At 46.6% G+C, this 15,129-nt stretch overlaps 1 protein-coding gene and 1 pseudogene across 22 annotated transcripts in view; both read left to right on the top strand.

Annotated features, from left to right (window-relative positions):
- The window catches only part of KALRN (kalirin RhoGEF kinase), a 658,233-nt gene that overhangs the window by 90,211 nt on the left and 552,893 nt on the right, over window positions 1-15,129 (top strand). The window lies entirely within an intron of this gene.
- On the top strand, window positions 11,336-12,880 carry LOC116874777 (annotated as a pseudogene).

Raw genomic sequence — 15,129 nt, 5'->3', positions numbered from 1 at the left:
AGAAGGATTTTTCAGTAAGTGCCCTTATTTTTTTAAAGTATTCGTGCAATTCTATTTTTTATTTTTTTGGAATTTTATTTTTTTTTCAGTGTTCCAAAACTCATTGTGTATGTATGCACCACACCCAGTGCTCCATGCAATACATGCCCTATTTTTTATTGAAAATTTTGTTGAAAAATAATCCAGACTGTTTTTCCAGCCACTGTTTATGAGGTTCTTTCATTCAACCATTGGACTGTTCAAATGTATGAAAAATGTTTGAGAGCCCTTCCTGCCTCCTACCCCCACTGGAGGAAATGTCCAGACAATGGACATCTGTCTGTGGTCTCAGGACCTCACCTGGCCACTCCTTTCCTTTGTGATGATATATGTCCCTGCTTTAAACTCAAGATGGTGGACAGCAATGACATCTAGTCCCAACTTTCCCTTTTCTTTTGAGGGCCAAAGCCAGATTCTCCCTAGAGAGATAACACAAAGTTAAATGCTTACAAGAATTTCTCATGATGTAGCACAGAATATAAAGGCTATTCCCTTGCTATAACTTAGGTAACTTTCTCATGGAAATGGAATGGCCCAAGCCCTGTTGTACCATGCTCTCCAAGTGACAATTTCATCAAGTCCATATGTTCCTAGATGAAGGGAGTGTTGTCACATGGCAAATTGCCGAGAAGACCCCTGACCCACTTCCACAGAGCTGTCCGAGAGTACCTGGCACTTTCCACCCCTTAGTGATTCCCATCAATTGTGAACAGATGGGCACAATGCTCTTTAAGTCATAGTAAAGTGACTTGTATTTGGCCGTTATCCAAGCAAAATGAAAGAAGGTGCTGTTGTCTGTCTGGCTCAGCTACAATATAGGATTCATAAAATAACGACTCCTGTTTCGATAATGACGAAGTCCAAGGTTGCCAGGATGGGCGCTTTTATGGCGGCAGCTCAGAGGCCATCATTCACAAATTTCAAATTGGTTACAGATTTGTGGGTTAGACTTGTCTTGTTGTTGGCTTCCTTTAATTTCAGACTCCATGGCCTCTGCATGTTGCATCCACTTGTTAAGTATCTGGTAAGATTTTTTCTTTTCAGTTCGATCCAGGTTAGGATTCCCTGCTGGTTTAGGAAGGTCTCAATTTACTCTAAACAGATGGTTCTGAGAATAATAAGCATGGGCCCTAAAGTGTACATGACACAGTTATTCTGGGTGATTTTTAAAATCCTCTTCCCCTTAGTGAGCTTTTTAGGTCTTACACTCTAGGATTCATGGTAGTAACTAGACTAACTTGCTGTTCCGGGTCACCTCCTCCCAATCTGACTCCAAACTTTCCTCTTCCAGAAAGTCTGCTTTGCTTGACTCTATTCCCTGTGACCACACATTCTAAATTAGTAGAATGTTAGTTATGGATGAAGTCTTAGTGTCCTTTGAGTCTAACTTCCACTTGAGGCAGGAATTGCCTGTGGACCCTCTCTGACTGGTGATGAGGATCCTATCTTCCATGACAAGGTGCTCCTGACTCCACAAGACAACTCATTTTATTACTAGACAGATCTAATTGTTAGTAAATGATTTTATGTAATGGAAACCTGACTTTGACTAATTTAGGTATGTTGATCTTAGGTCAGCCCTCATGAGTAATACAGAGCTATATAATTTCATTTGTGCTTGAAGTCATTCAGGTAATTGAGGACAGCAGTTTTTATTACCACAGTCTATTTGGCAACGCTTTACACTTTTTGATTGATCCTTGTGTCCTTAATTTTGTTTTCTTTCCCTTATGCTTCATTTGTTACTCTTATCCCACAGTTTTATAGGCACAACCTGTTTGTTATTTTGTGTCCTTTCAGAATTTATGCCTTTGGGCAAGGATGAAGAGAAAGGGGAACTCTCATGCACTGTTGGTGGGAATGCAAACTGGTGCAACCACTCTGGAAAACAGTATGGAATTTCCACAAAAAAAGTTAAAAATAGAACTACCCTATGAACCAGCAATTGCACTACTAGGTATTTACCCAAAGAATTAAAAAATACAGATTCAAAGGGGTACGTGCACTCTGATGTTTACAACAGCATTATCAACAATAGCCTAACTATGGAAACAGTGCAAGTGTTCATCCACTGATGAATGGATAAAGAAGATGTAGTGTGTGTGTGTGTGTGTATATATATAATTCAGCCATCAAAAAGAATGAAATCTTGCGATTTGCAACAAAATGGTTGGATCTAGAGTATATTGTGCTAAACGAAACAAGTCAGAGAAACACAAATACCATATGATTTCACTCATATGTGGAATTTAAGAAACAAAACCAAGAAGCAAAGGGAAAAAGGAGGGAGTGAATCAAGAAACACTCAGCTATAGAGAACAAACTGATGGTTACCAGAAGGGAAGTGGGTGGGGGGAATGGGTGAAATAGGTGAGGGGGATTAAGGAGTGCACGTGTTGTGATGAGCACTGGGTGATATATAGAAGTGCTGAATCACTGTATTGTACAGCTGAAACTAATGTTATACTGTATATTAGCTGGAATTTAAATAAGAACTTAAAAAAAGAATTTTTGCCTTTGATGTACATACAATGTTTTAAATTACTCATTTATTTTCTTCATTCATGTATTCCCTCCATTAATATTTAGTAATTCTTTTTGTGTGTGTGCAGTTCTAAGGTAAGTGTTAGGAAGACAGCAGTGAATAAGGCCAACTTTCTGCCCTCAAGCAACACTTACTGATATGTCCCACTCTGACTTCTCTCAAGTTGTTCATTATACCTGTAGTCAAACTTACCAGCAGGATAAGATCAGTTAATGAACAGAGAAACCAGAATACTGGAATGTTGAGAAATGCATGCTTTCAACTAATGTTGTGTTTGTTTAACTGATGGCTACTCCTTGCCCCTCTTTTTTTTGTTATTGTTGTTGTTTCTTAAAAGATGTTTGTCTCTGAAAAAGATGGGTTTCCTACAAAGGTTATTTAGTTATCAAACAGTAATGAGGACAGAAGCCTGAGGGGAGAATGGAAGTCTCGCCCAATCCTGTTTTACCCATGGAATAGTGGTAGTTTTACTTTTGGTCCAGCCAGAAGAAAGGTATTCCTTATGAGGTGACAGTATAAGGAAAACCAAATGAAAATTTAAACCAAGTGACAAGAAGTCAGTGGTCCCTCAGGTTGGACTAAGAGTTTAGATTCCTAAGAAATCTTGATTTTGGCCCCAGAAAGATACCTGGAGAAAGAGTAAGCTTGATGGAGGGGAGCATTGCGATCTAAGAAGTGTGTCTTCATGTGGGTGGGTGGCTATGGTATTGTGACCCTACTCAGATGCTCTCTCTGCCTTCTTCAACTGGTCCCAAAGGGTTCTGGGTCTAGAGTCACTTTGTGGGTCTGACTCTCCTATGCCTTGTTCCTTGTCCCATCCCTCACTCTCCAATACTAGCTGCCCCTTCAACATTGTTACCCTGCCGCACAGGGACAGAATCAGCTTTTCAATCCAGAAAAGCCAGGGAGCTGTTCTCTGTCACTTGCACTTGACATCTAGAGAGCCAATCCAGAAACGATGAATTGAGAAACTGAGGGCTGTAGAATGGCCTCATCTGTCTGCGCATGTGAGAATGTTTCTAAGCAAGTCCCTAAAATTCTCAGTCACTGTGCTCAGAGAGCTTTTGTTTTAATGAGAGAGTCAGGCCATCTGCAGGAGTGGTAGCTGAGTCAGGGCCCAACAACACAGTGGTGTGGAAAGCCACTTAAGCTTGGCTTGTCCTGTATACAGACTGACTCTAAAGATCCCATGTTTCTTTTTACTCTTGTCCTTTGCAAAGTGCTCTCTACCAGGGCTCCACTGTTCTCCGTTAACTCTTACCTGCTTTAAGGAGCAGTTTGAGACTCATCCACCCTGCCTGCACGTACCAGTCCACAGTGACTTCTTCTTACATGTAGTGATCACCACAGAGATGTTCTTTAAGTTTAGTATATTTTGTAAAGTTGGGGAATATGTCTTGTCTTGGGCACTGCACTTGGTGGTAAAGTGTGGACTGGATAGCATGTTTCTCTTCAGTCATTTGGGCAATGGCATCTAGAGAAAGTAGCTGAAGAGAAAGAAGGTGGTGGTGGGCAGAGCTCAGGGAAGGAAAGGATAAGGTTGAGCTTGACCAAGTCCCAAGAGAAAACTAGGCATTATCGTCATTTCCTTCAGTCACCCATTTACTCTATCACCATGGCCCTATATGCAGGACTGTTTCCCTCTTCCATTTTCATTCCCTTAAGACTTGATTTCCCCCAAACAAGGGAAAAGGCCATGGCTGATGTTTGTTTTGACCTCATTTTATCTGGGAAAGAGTTTTGCTGGGTAAAATGAGAGGAAGAAGGCAGGTGACAATATTCCATGTGATTTACCCTAGGGCCCTACTCCCTTAAAGAAAGCCTGGTGATTGGTTGTTTTTGTTTTGTTTTAGAGACTTCCAGAATGTCTAGCTCAGTAACCTAAAATATGTGCTTTTTAAGTGTTTGTAGATTGTTTGAGTAACATTTGCCAAGCTACATAAAAACAAATGAAATGAGTAATAACTCGCTTATTTATGGGGCAACCTTCACCATTCAGAAGATAGAAATAGCCTTATAGCAGCAAAGAAGCCCATACACATTGAGACCAGGACTTACTTGTGATTTTGTGTAAATTAAAGTTCCTGATTGAGCCATCTTGAATATTTCCTAGAACAGAGATTAAAGGTAGGTGATATGGCTTGCTGATACATTAGTGACATCTACCCAGGAAGGAGGAGACAGTGAAATCCCCAGATATTTTATACAGGGGCAGATATCTCTCTGCACATCTCAGTATGGTCTGATGAAGATTAGGTGGTTTACTCTGTTCAAGAAGTAAAATTGTTAGAGTTTTTTTAAGAGCTACTTGAAGACTGATGTCAGTTGTCTGAAAATCGACCTGGGGTACCTTGTGAGACTTTAAAGAAGAGTCTTTACCAATAATACCAAGTGCTGGTGGGGACGCGGAGTTCTAGGAACTCTCTTTGCTGATGGAGTGTATATTGGTGCAATTGCTTTGAAAAAATTTATTAAAAAATTTATGTATACCTCATGACCTTACAGTTCTGCACCTGGATATACTCAACAGATATGAGGGTTTATCTTCATTAAAATATGTACAAGAACATTCCTATCAGCTTTATTCATAACAACATCAAACTGGAAACAAACAGAAGGTTTCTGTAAGCAGTTGAATGAATAAATACAGTGTTGTATATTGTTGCAACAGAGTGTTATACAGCATATAACAGAGTGTTAAAGAGCATCCTATTGGCACACTAACATCAAGGAAGAACCTTCCGAACAGAATGTCGAGCAAACAAGCCAAATATGAAAGTATATGTACTACACTCATTCATTTATATGAAGTTTGGGAACAAGTGAAACCTGGTCTGTGGGGTACAGGTTGGATAAAGATTACTCCTGATTGGAAGCAGGCATGAGGGAGCCTTTGGGTAGTTGTAAATGCTCTACATCACCATCTGGATGGTGGTTACGTCAGTACATACATGTGTAAAAAGATTTACCCAGCTCTTCCCTTATGATTTATATACTCGACTGTGTTCAAGTTATACTTTAATAGAAAAGAAAAGAAAGCAAAAGGAGGTATTGCTGAAGTATGACACTGGGTAGTTTGCCCCAGACCCTGGTATCTTCTGTTTGTCTACAGGTTATCAGTGTCCTTAGGGGACCAGCCTCTGAAGCTTCTTGTGAATTTCATTTTATTTTTAATTTTTATTTACTTATTTATTTATTTGAGAGTGAGCACACTGCAAGTGGGTGGGGGGGTTGGAGAGGAAGAGAGAGAATCTTGAGTAAGTTCCACGCCCATTGCAGAGCCCAGCATGGGGATGGATCTCAACACCCCTGAGATCATGGCCTAAGCTGAAATCAAGAGTCAGATGCTTAACCCCCTGAGCCACCCCAGTGCCCCCACTTCTTGTGAATTTTAGCTTCTGACTCCTGTTCTCAACTTGCTCAGGAAAGAGCTCAGGCCTGGAAGTCAGGAGGCTTCTGTTATAGTCTCTCTACCCCTCTTGCCAGCTGTTTACTTACGGGTAAGTTCCACAAGGAAGTTTATGGAATAGGTATTTCAATCCCTCCTTCAACTTTAACCCTCAGGGTTTGGTGACCATCATGTTAGGTACAATGTCAAAGAGTTTTGGGAAAAATCAAGAGTCACCCAAATACCAAGATTGTTAGACTTGAACGTGAGGGCATTGATCCTAGCTACTGATTTGAATCATATGAAGAGGTGCCATCAAAGACCATATTGTGACTTCAGACAGTTGGGCAGTGATTCATGAATCATTTTGGTATTCAACCTAGGGTAGTCAGTGGCACATAAGGGTGACTTGTGTGTAGGGAAATATGGTGATTACAGACACAGCCATTGCCAAGAGGTCTGAGGGTCTAGGAGACACATTGGGCAAGCATCAGGGGTTTAAAATGATGCTTCTTTCCAAGGGGACACCTTTGGATCAAAGTGGAAGAATGAACAGTGCTCTGCTTAGACATTCAGATCTAATTCCAGCTCTTCTACCAAATGGCTATATGACATGGGATACCACCTCACTTCTCTGGGCCTTTAGTTTTCTCATCTATAAAATAGGACACTAGATGTCTTATGTTCTTCTCAGCTTTAATTCCCTATGTTTCTTTCTCAAGCAGCTAACTCTCAGTTATTTCTTTATGTGTGTTATGTGGTCAATTTTAAATCCTGAGCTGACTTTCTCTTTTCATATGGCTGTTTTCTATCATTCCTCGTCTTTGTGTTCAGGAAAGGCAGATTCATTTTTGAACAAATAGGTCCTTCATAACTCTGCTGTGAAAAATCATGTTGTCTCCTAACAATAATGTCCATTATGCTGGGTTATTGATTATCCATCATTTGATTACCCAGTATCTCTTTGCACCATTAGTGCCAATGACCAGGTGCTGCTGAATGACACAACTATTGCCCTGTCCCGCCTGCCTCCATCTGCTCCATTAGAGTCCCAGCCCGGCATGCACTGAGGAGCAAAGCCAGACATGGGTCATGTTCTGGTTTCGGCCATGCTTCCCTAAGGGTTGTGAGGGCAGCTCCATCGGTGCTCCTGGGGCCCAGGGTCTGGCTGCTGGGCCAGTTGACAATACTGGAGGTGAGCACTGGGGTGTAGCACGAACACTTTTGGGCTTTTTGCCTGGCCTGAGCTTGTAAGGCTGAATGAAAATGCAGAGCCAAGGAGAAAATATCTCATTCTTTTCAGGCCAGCCTGGGCAGAGGTCTTATTTTGCACGTGGCAGGACTTGGGGAACGAAGAGGAGGGGTGATGGGGCCAGGAGAGGGTGACTTGGCAGCATCTGGGAGGGAATCAGGGCCTAGCATTACTGCTCAGGGAACAGGAGAAAAGCTGTGTGGCACCTTTATTTTTCCTGTTCCTTTGCAACCATTTCTGCAGGGATTTTTCTTCCTGTTTCATGTTCCAGATTCTTCTGTGGGGGTTCTGTGGGTCAGGGGCAGGAAACTAGGCCAGGCCTTGGCCTCTGAAGATACTGTTTCTCCCCTGGTAGCCCACCACCTCTTTGGAGAATGGTCCTGGTTCCTGCTTTTAGGGTGTCCAAACCCTTTTCTCTGAAGTATTGTCCCTTCTCTCTGTGTCCCCTCTGCCACTCCTTTATTTGGTGTGGGAGTTTGCTTTCTTCCTTTCTTTCTCTTTCTTTCCTTATTTCTTTCTCTCTCGCTCTCCCCCGCCCCACCCTTCCTCCTTCCTTCCTTCCTTCCTTCCTTTCAAGATTTTATTTATTCATTTGACAGAGAGAGAGAACAAACAAGGGGAGTGGCAGGCAGAGGCAGAGGGAGAAGCAGGCTCCCTGCTGAGCAAGGAGCCCAATGTGATGCAGGGCTTGATCCCAGGACTCTGAGATCATGACCCAAGCTGAAGGCAGACACTTAACTGACTGAGCCACCCAGGTGCCCCTGGAGTTTGCTTTCTGAAGCCTCTCATAGATGATGGCATACTGACTGGTTCCCTGTCCCTCCCACCTGAAGTGGCCCTTCCTTCAAAGCAGGCCCCCTGAGGGGGACTCAAGGCCAGGGATGCCACCTATGATCAAACCCTGTGGGCTCTGCCTTCTGGGAACTGTTTTCTTGCAGTGTGGTGCTGCAGATTTCTTTTTCCCTGCATTATCCTTAATGGTGACAAAACCTTGTTCTTTGAAGGTTAATTCAATTTTTGGAAACAACCCAGCTTCATTTGGGGGAAATCTGGGGAAAGGGGGAATCAAATCTGGGCAACCTTAGTGATAGTGGTTTTAGTATTAAAAAAAAAAAAAACCCAAAACCAAAAAACCAAGGTTTGCCTACAAAGTAATGACACACTTTGCTTATTGTTTATTTTGAAATGACAGCAAAGGTTGTTCTCAAGAGGAGACCAGAAATGTTTTCAGCATCTGCCGAGATAAGCATAGAGCCCAAGGAGGCAGCTGCAAGGAAGTCCCCCATTTCTCTGTTCAGTTCAGGAGGGTTGTGGGTTGCTTGCATGTCTGCAGCATTACAGGAGACCCAGGGCACTCTCTGTGACTGCACACCCACTCCTTGCCTTGTGGGGAGGGAGGGTGGGCTGATTTGGGGCTATTGCCAAGTCCCCTATAAGCCTGAATTCAGATGTTCCTGGGCAGGGAGATTGAATAATGAGAGGATCTGCATCAGGAAGGACCACCTGATGTGGAGAGAGCTTACCCCAAGCCAGTGGACCTGCCTGGAACCACAGGCAAAAAGAGCTTGAGAAGAGTGGGACTAGGACAATGTGTTCCTTGTGTTATTCAAATGGCCTTTGTAAAGTTGTTTTAAAGAGCTGTTCTTTGAAAGAGTTGAGGATGTTAGAGCTGGGGTCTGGGCTCTGAGCAGCCCCTCTGGGGATGGTCTGGTTCCCAAGGATTCAGGCTGTTTTTCAGAACAGGGACTGAAGACACTGGGGACATCTTGCTGGCTGCTGGAGAGAGCTCTTGGCCAAACCTGTGAACAGCCAGAAGGTTTTCCCTTCAAGGCTGGGGTCCTTGATGATGAACTGATATAAGGGACATTCTAAATACTTCAGTCTAATTGCTGAGCTAAGAATCATCAAGGGCCTCGTCCAAGGGAGGAAGAAAACTAATGCAGACTGAGCATCGACTGTATGCCAGGCATTTATATACACCATCTCATGTAAGACAGCTATTATGACCCCCACTTTACAGATGAGAAAAGAGAGGCACATGTAGTGAAGCCACTTCCTCTGATCTCCTCACTGCCTTCTCTCTTCTCATTGTACACTTGTTCAATCTTTGCTCTCTGCACATTGCAATATGATTATTTGTCCCCTCCTGGAGATTCTAAGGGAATTGGTCTGGAATGGGACCAGGCTTTGGTATTATTTTAAAAGCTTCCCAGGGATGTTAATGTGCAGCTAGGGACAAGAACTGCTGGTCTAGATGTTAGGTTTTTCATTTTTGTGTATCCCCAGGGTCTAGATAAGTGGTCCTCAAATTGTGTATCAGAATCAGTGTAACAAATCAGAAAATTTGTTAAAACACAAGTTGCTGGCCCCACTCTCAGAGTTTCTGATTCAGCAGGTCTGAGGTTGGCCCATGGATTTGCATTTCTAACAAGTTCCCACGTGCTGCTGCTGCTGCTGCTGCTGGTGGTCTGAGCACCATACCCTAAGAGCCCCTGACCCCTTGGGACAAGAGTAGGTAGGTCCTCAGTAGATGCTGGTTCACCAAATTGTCCAAGGATTTGAACCCTGGCTCACCTGGTAGCAAAGCCCATCCTCTTACCATGGTCCTGAGACCACTGTCAGGGAGCCTGGGAGAACAAAAGGGGTGGCCCTCATATCTGCTTCACCTCTGGGAGGAGGGTAGGACTCATTGGTCATTAGAGATTCCTAACAGGGAGAGACAATACCAGTTTCCTTCCAGGAAACCTAGTGGCTGTTGCAAGTTCAGAAAATCCGAGTAGAGGTTCAAGGCTGCTAAGAGGTCCTAGAATCCGGACCCAGGAACATAGACGGCTGCTGCGAGGTGTGACCTGACAAAAGATGGCCACATAGGTATATGTCCCAAAGTGTTTGTTCTAAAGCTGGTGATGCTGCTTTACCATCCCACCTTGTTTGTGCTCCATGGGAAATTCAGGAAATGGTTTGGTGATGTCAGAGTTTGGAGAGTGGGGTCCTGAGCCATCCTGAGTAGGGGAAAGGGCTGATGGGGTGGAGCAGCTATGACAGTGTGGGCAACTGGAATTTGAAAGGGTGTTTCAGGCCAGAGCCAGAATGGGGCATTTAGAAGGGGAGGAGGAAAGCTCTGCTGGCAAAGGCAGCAGAGGATGTGGGGGGTTCCATTCTCCTTCTGAAGGGATGTCTTGGAGACTTAAGTTGCCAGGTGTTGTTGAACAATGAATGACTTTTAAAAATCCACCCTAAAACAAACCTTCACTTACATGCCTTCTGTGTGCACAACACTGTTCTAAATGCTTTGTGGGGCCTCCAAAAAATAAATGATAAAACACGGAGTGTGATGTGTCCCATAACTGATATAGACAGGTCTTTAGGAGTTGGGGGAAGAGTCCTTTGGGTTGTGTGCTGGGGAGGGCTTTGGGAAGGCTGAGTCCAGTGGTGCTGCAGGCTGAGTGAGTGTGAGACAGGAGTGATAAAGAACTGTGTGATGTTGGGGTGTGGCTGCTAATGTGTGGGTAGTTCAGGCTGGGTACAATGGGTGGTTGTGGGGAGCAATGGTGAGGCTGTGGGTGGCAAGGGGAAAGGAGTGTAAGATACTTGTTCTTGATTGTTCCATCCCTCCCTCCAAGAATGAGACCTGGGACTGTTAGAAACCCTCCTGGGGACCCCTCCCTTCTGACAGTAGGGCTGCTGGTACTGACTACTTCTTAGAAGAGTTTCTCCAAGAAGTCCTCACATGTAAAATTTCATCTTTTTTTTTTCTTTTCTTTCTTTTCTTTTATGGAAATATTGGAGGTTGGAAGGAGGAGAGGAAAGCTCCCCTCCACTACTTTTTACAGATGGGAGCACTGGGATCTAGAGAAGAGAATGGGCTAAAGATGATGCTCTGGGTGTGGGTTGGATGCAGGGAATGGGTGAGATGGACATTTGAATGGAATGGTGTCTGCTTAGGGCAGGGGTAAGGCACAGTCTTCCCTGAACAGCACTGGGGCATGGATGCTTGATCCTAGCATTGTCTCTTAATGTAATTTGTGTTTTTGTGGGTCTGGGAGGAAGTATGGAAAATAAGAGAGGTCAGGGTGGCAGTGACATGGGGCCCGTGGGGTGGACTGTGGCTGTGAACCTGAGCCAGGAGGGGCTGGCGCTGCAGGAAGCCTGCATGGGTGTGGTCACCGAGAAGTTCCCAAATGACTGGGCTTTCTTTACCTATGAGGGTAGCAGCAATGACATCCGGTGGTGGGCACTGGGAAGGGTGCCTGGAGATGGTGGAGGAGCTCAACAGCGGGAAGGTGAAGCATGATTTCTGCAGGGTGAAGAACCCAAGTCTGGCCTGCTCAGGTTTGTCCTCATCAAGTGGACAGGTGAGGGTGTCAATGATGTGCGGAAGGGAGTATGCACTGACCATATCAGCCTTACAGCTGCTTTCTGAAGGGGGCCCATGTGACCATCAATGTGAGGACCATGGAGCACATGGAGCCTGAGTGTGTCATGCAGAGAAGGTCGCCGGGGCCTCAGGTGCCAGCTGTGCCTTCCCTAGGGAGAGCAGCAGTTTCCGGGACATGGTCCCCCAGGCCCCAGGGGGCTCTGTATACCAGAAGACCAAGGCCATATCTGAGATCAAAAGGGGTGGCAGAGGGGCGCCTGGGTGGCTCAGTGGGTTAAAGCCTCTGCCTACGGCTGGGGTCATGATCCCAGCGTCCTGGGATCGAGCCCTGCACTGGGCTCTCTGCTCGGCAGAGAGCCTTCTTCCCCCTCTCTCTCTGCCTGCCTCTCTGCCTACTTGTGATCTCTGTCTGTCAAATAAATAAATAAAATCTTAAAAAAAGGGGGGGTGGCAGAGATAGCTTCTGGGCCAAAGCGGAGAAGGAAGAAGAGAATCTCAGGCTGGAGGAGAAGCAGTGGGCAGAGGAGGAGGGGCAGGAGTGCTGGGAGCAGGAGCCCTGGGAGCAGGAGCTGTGAGAGGCCTCCCACCTGGACTAGGGCTTCTGGGAGGAGCTGGGCGGTGAGGCTGGTCCCCAGAGGAAGGGTGAGCAGCAGGAAGTAGTTTCAAGGAACACAGAGGAGCCAGAACTTGTCAGCTGCCAGCACATGCACCGGTGATTTCCAAGCAGAAGGAGAGGGCCGTGGCCACATCTGTCCCCAGCTCCGGCCAGGCAAACCAAGGAGTCCCTTCCTACAGAAGCAGCCCAGCCAACCAGAGACCTGCTTTAGCAGAGGGCCACCCCAGCCTCCTCAAGGCCCAGGGCAGATCTGCATTAGGAGCCAGTGCCCAGCACCCTGCCAGGTCCAGTGCAGACAGAAGAGGAACCCCCGGAGCAGGAGACTCTCTATGTGGAGGCCTTGATGCTGCAGCCCTGAGTGGCTGGCTGAGCCCATGGCCCACTACCTGTGGCTGAGTGGGAGATGGCGCTGTGTCTGGGCCCTGGACCACTACCAGGCAGTCAGGAACACCGAGATCTTCCATCCCAAGAATCTCATCACAGGCCTTGACGTCATCGATGAGGGCTGTGGCATGGCCGCAGACCCGATGGCCACTTTGGCATGTTTCCTGCTGACTCTGTGGAGCCCACCGAGTGCTGACCCTCCACTGCTGGCTGCACTGAGGCCACCCCTTCCCAGACATGCTTTACTTATTGCTGGGCAAGGTGTGTGCGGGATGTGAGAGCCGTATGGCACTCCTCCAGGGAGGGCCTTCCCCAAAGAAGACAATTGGGCTCCCTCAGATTTGGGTGGCTCAGCCTCTGTCACCATAAATGCAAGGATACCCTCGTGATTCCTAAAACATGCTTCTGGCAGCTCCCAGGCCCTCCCAACCAACCTGGGCTTTGACCCCAGCAGACAACATTGAGCCAAGCCCTGCCCATGGCCAGCCCCTCAGTGACCTCTGCCTGAGGAAAATGGCACTGCCAAGCTGGGTGGGCTGAGCAGGCTGTTTGCCTTTTTCTTTCCTTTTCTCTTGGCTCTAAAGGGTGTTGCCTATGGCGAAGTCAGAGTGGGTCATGACAGTTTGGGCCGCAGTAGATCGCCTTTCTGGCTTCTGTTCTTTGCTCCCAGTTCTCTGTCCCTTTGCCTGGGTTGTGGACTGTGGGCACTGGGGACAGGAATGACCATGCCCCCATGAGTATATGAAGGAAGGCATAAAAACATCAGCGGACATGTGTCTTTTCATGTGGTGATGCCGCCTCTGCCAGCCCTGGCATGTGCCTTCAGCTGATTCTGGTTCAGGGAAAGTAGCCAGAGCAGTCTGCCTGCTGTCCTGCACTATTTCTGTCCCAATCCACCTGTATCTGCTTTTGGTGTGAGAACTGCCCTAGCAGGCCCTTGTTGTGATCCGCCCTGTTGTGGCTTGACTGCCCCCCCACCACCATGGAAATAAACCCCTTTCCTTTCCTGGGTGTCTGTGGGGTGTGTATACATGTGTGCACCCTCAGACCTTGAGCCAACTGTTAGTGTTAGCCTGGAAGAGGCATAAACGTTAAGATGTGGAAAAAAAGAAGAAGAAAAAAAAAGAAAAGAGGGGAAGTCAAAGCAGCTCTAGCCAGAGCATAAGTTCCCAAATCTCTTAGTGGCTGTAGCACACTGGCATCTCAGGTTTCACATCTGGGTGCTGTGTCCTAGGTCTGTGGTTTTCCAGAAGTCCCCTCCCACAGTTCATGCCACCTGTACCCTTCTAGTCTCTTCTCTGCCTCCATGTCCACCTCTGGGCCCAGTGGGAGCTGAGCATTCAATCAGAACTACAAAGTCCTCTCTCCCTGCTGGTTGTCCCTTAGTGACTTAGCTGGTCTGGAGGGACCCCTTACTCCACCTCCCCTCCCACCCCCCGGTCAAAACCAGTTATGTCTCCCCTAACTTTGGAGTCTGCTAGATCTGACTAAAAGAGGAGAGGGAGGGGTCTGTGCTCTATTCCTCAGGGGTATCACCCATGAGTATTTATACCAAAGGGGAGTGTTCTGTTGCCTTGGCAACTTTCTTGCATGGGTTCTGGTGCCCAGAATATCTGACAGATCTCAGTGTTCCAAGCTCAATGGGCAGAGGTGGAGGAGCAGTTAAAAGGGTTTATCTCAATGATCAGGGCCAGGGCCAAAGACGAAAAGGGTGGCTGAGATAGCATATATCAGAAACAGCAGAGGTCACAGAAAATTCCTCCAGTTCTTCCCTGTTTGCCATCTCTCCTTCCACCTTTCCCCATGTAGTCACATCTTCCCCTTCCGTGATGCTCCTTGGGCCTCTTGGTTCTATGATCCCTCAGGCACTAGCATGAACAGGGGTGGGGAGGGGCCTACGTGGGCAGAGTGAACACTGGGTGTTCTCTGCTGGGTGCTGAAGGGAAGCAGTGGATGCAGAGGGAGGAGGAGTCAGAGACCAATGAGTGGCTCTCCATCATGGCATTGGTCCCTTGAGAGCTCCCCATTTGTTGGGGGAGAGCTTGGCAACACTGCCGTGGTACCTGGCTAGAAGAAAAGGGAAGACGATGAAGTGAGGGGGCCCACAGGTTAGGAGAATGGTGTTCTCTGATGTTGTTCATCTATGTCTGTATCTTGGTACCTACAGTACAGATGTAGGGTGGCAGAATGAGTGTGTTGCAAAGACAGTTAGTGCATCTCAGGCCAGGGCAGGGTCAGGGAGGATGCTAGAGGGCCTGCAGGAGGAGGGGCTGGAGAAGCTGGCCCGAGGAGGAGTGGCAGAGAAGCTCTCTCCTCTCGTGTTCCATCCACAGGAACGTCCCTGTGGTGATGCAGTCCCCCATGCCTCCTTGGATACAGGAGGACCAGAGTAAGGAGGCAGAGGGCCCTGAGGTTGACAGCACTCCTTTTTAGTTGTTCTCTGGAGAAAATATGCTGAGTGGGTGTTTGTGTGTCAAAGTCCAGGTGTTGATGTTGTGTAAGTGGGTCTTCCTCAGAAAAAAAGCTG

The sequence above is a fragment of the Lontra canadensis genome, unplaced genomic scaffold (assembly GCF_010015895.1).
Source record: "Lontra canadensis isolate GAN:19392208 unplaced genomic scaffold, GSC_riverotter_1.0 scaffold38, whole genome shotgun sequence".
Classification (NCBI taxonomy): domain Eukaryota; kingdom Metazoa; phylum Chordata; class Mammalia; order Carnivora; family Mustelidae; genus Lontra; species Lontra canadensis.
Note: the sequence above shows the minus strand (reverse complement) of the source record. Positions and strands in the feature narration are given on the sequence as shown.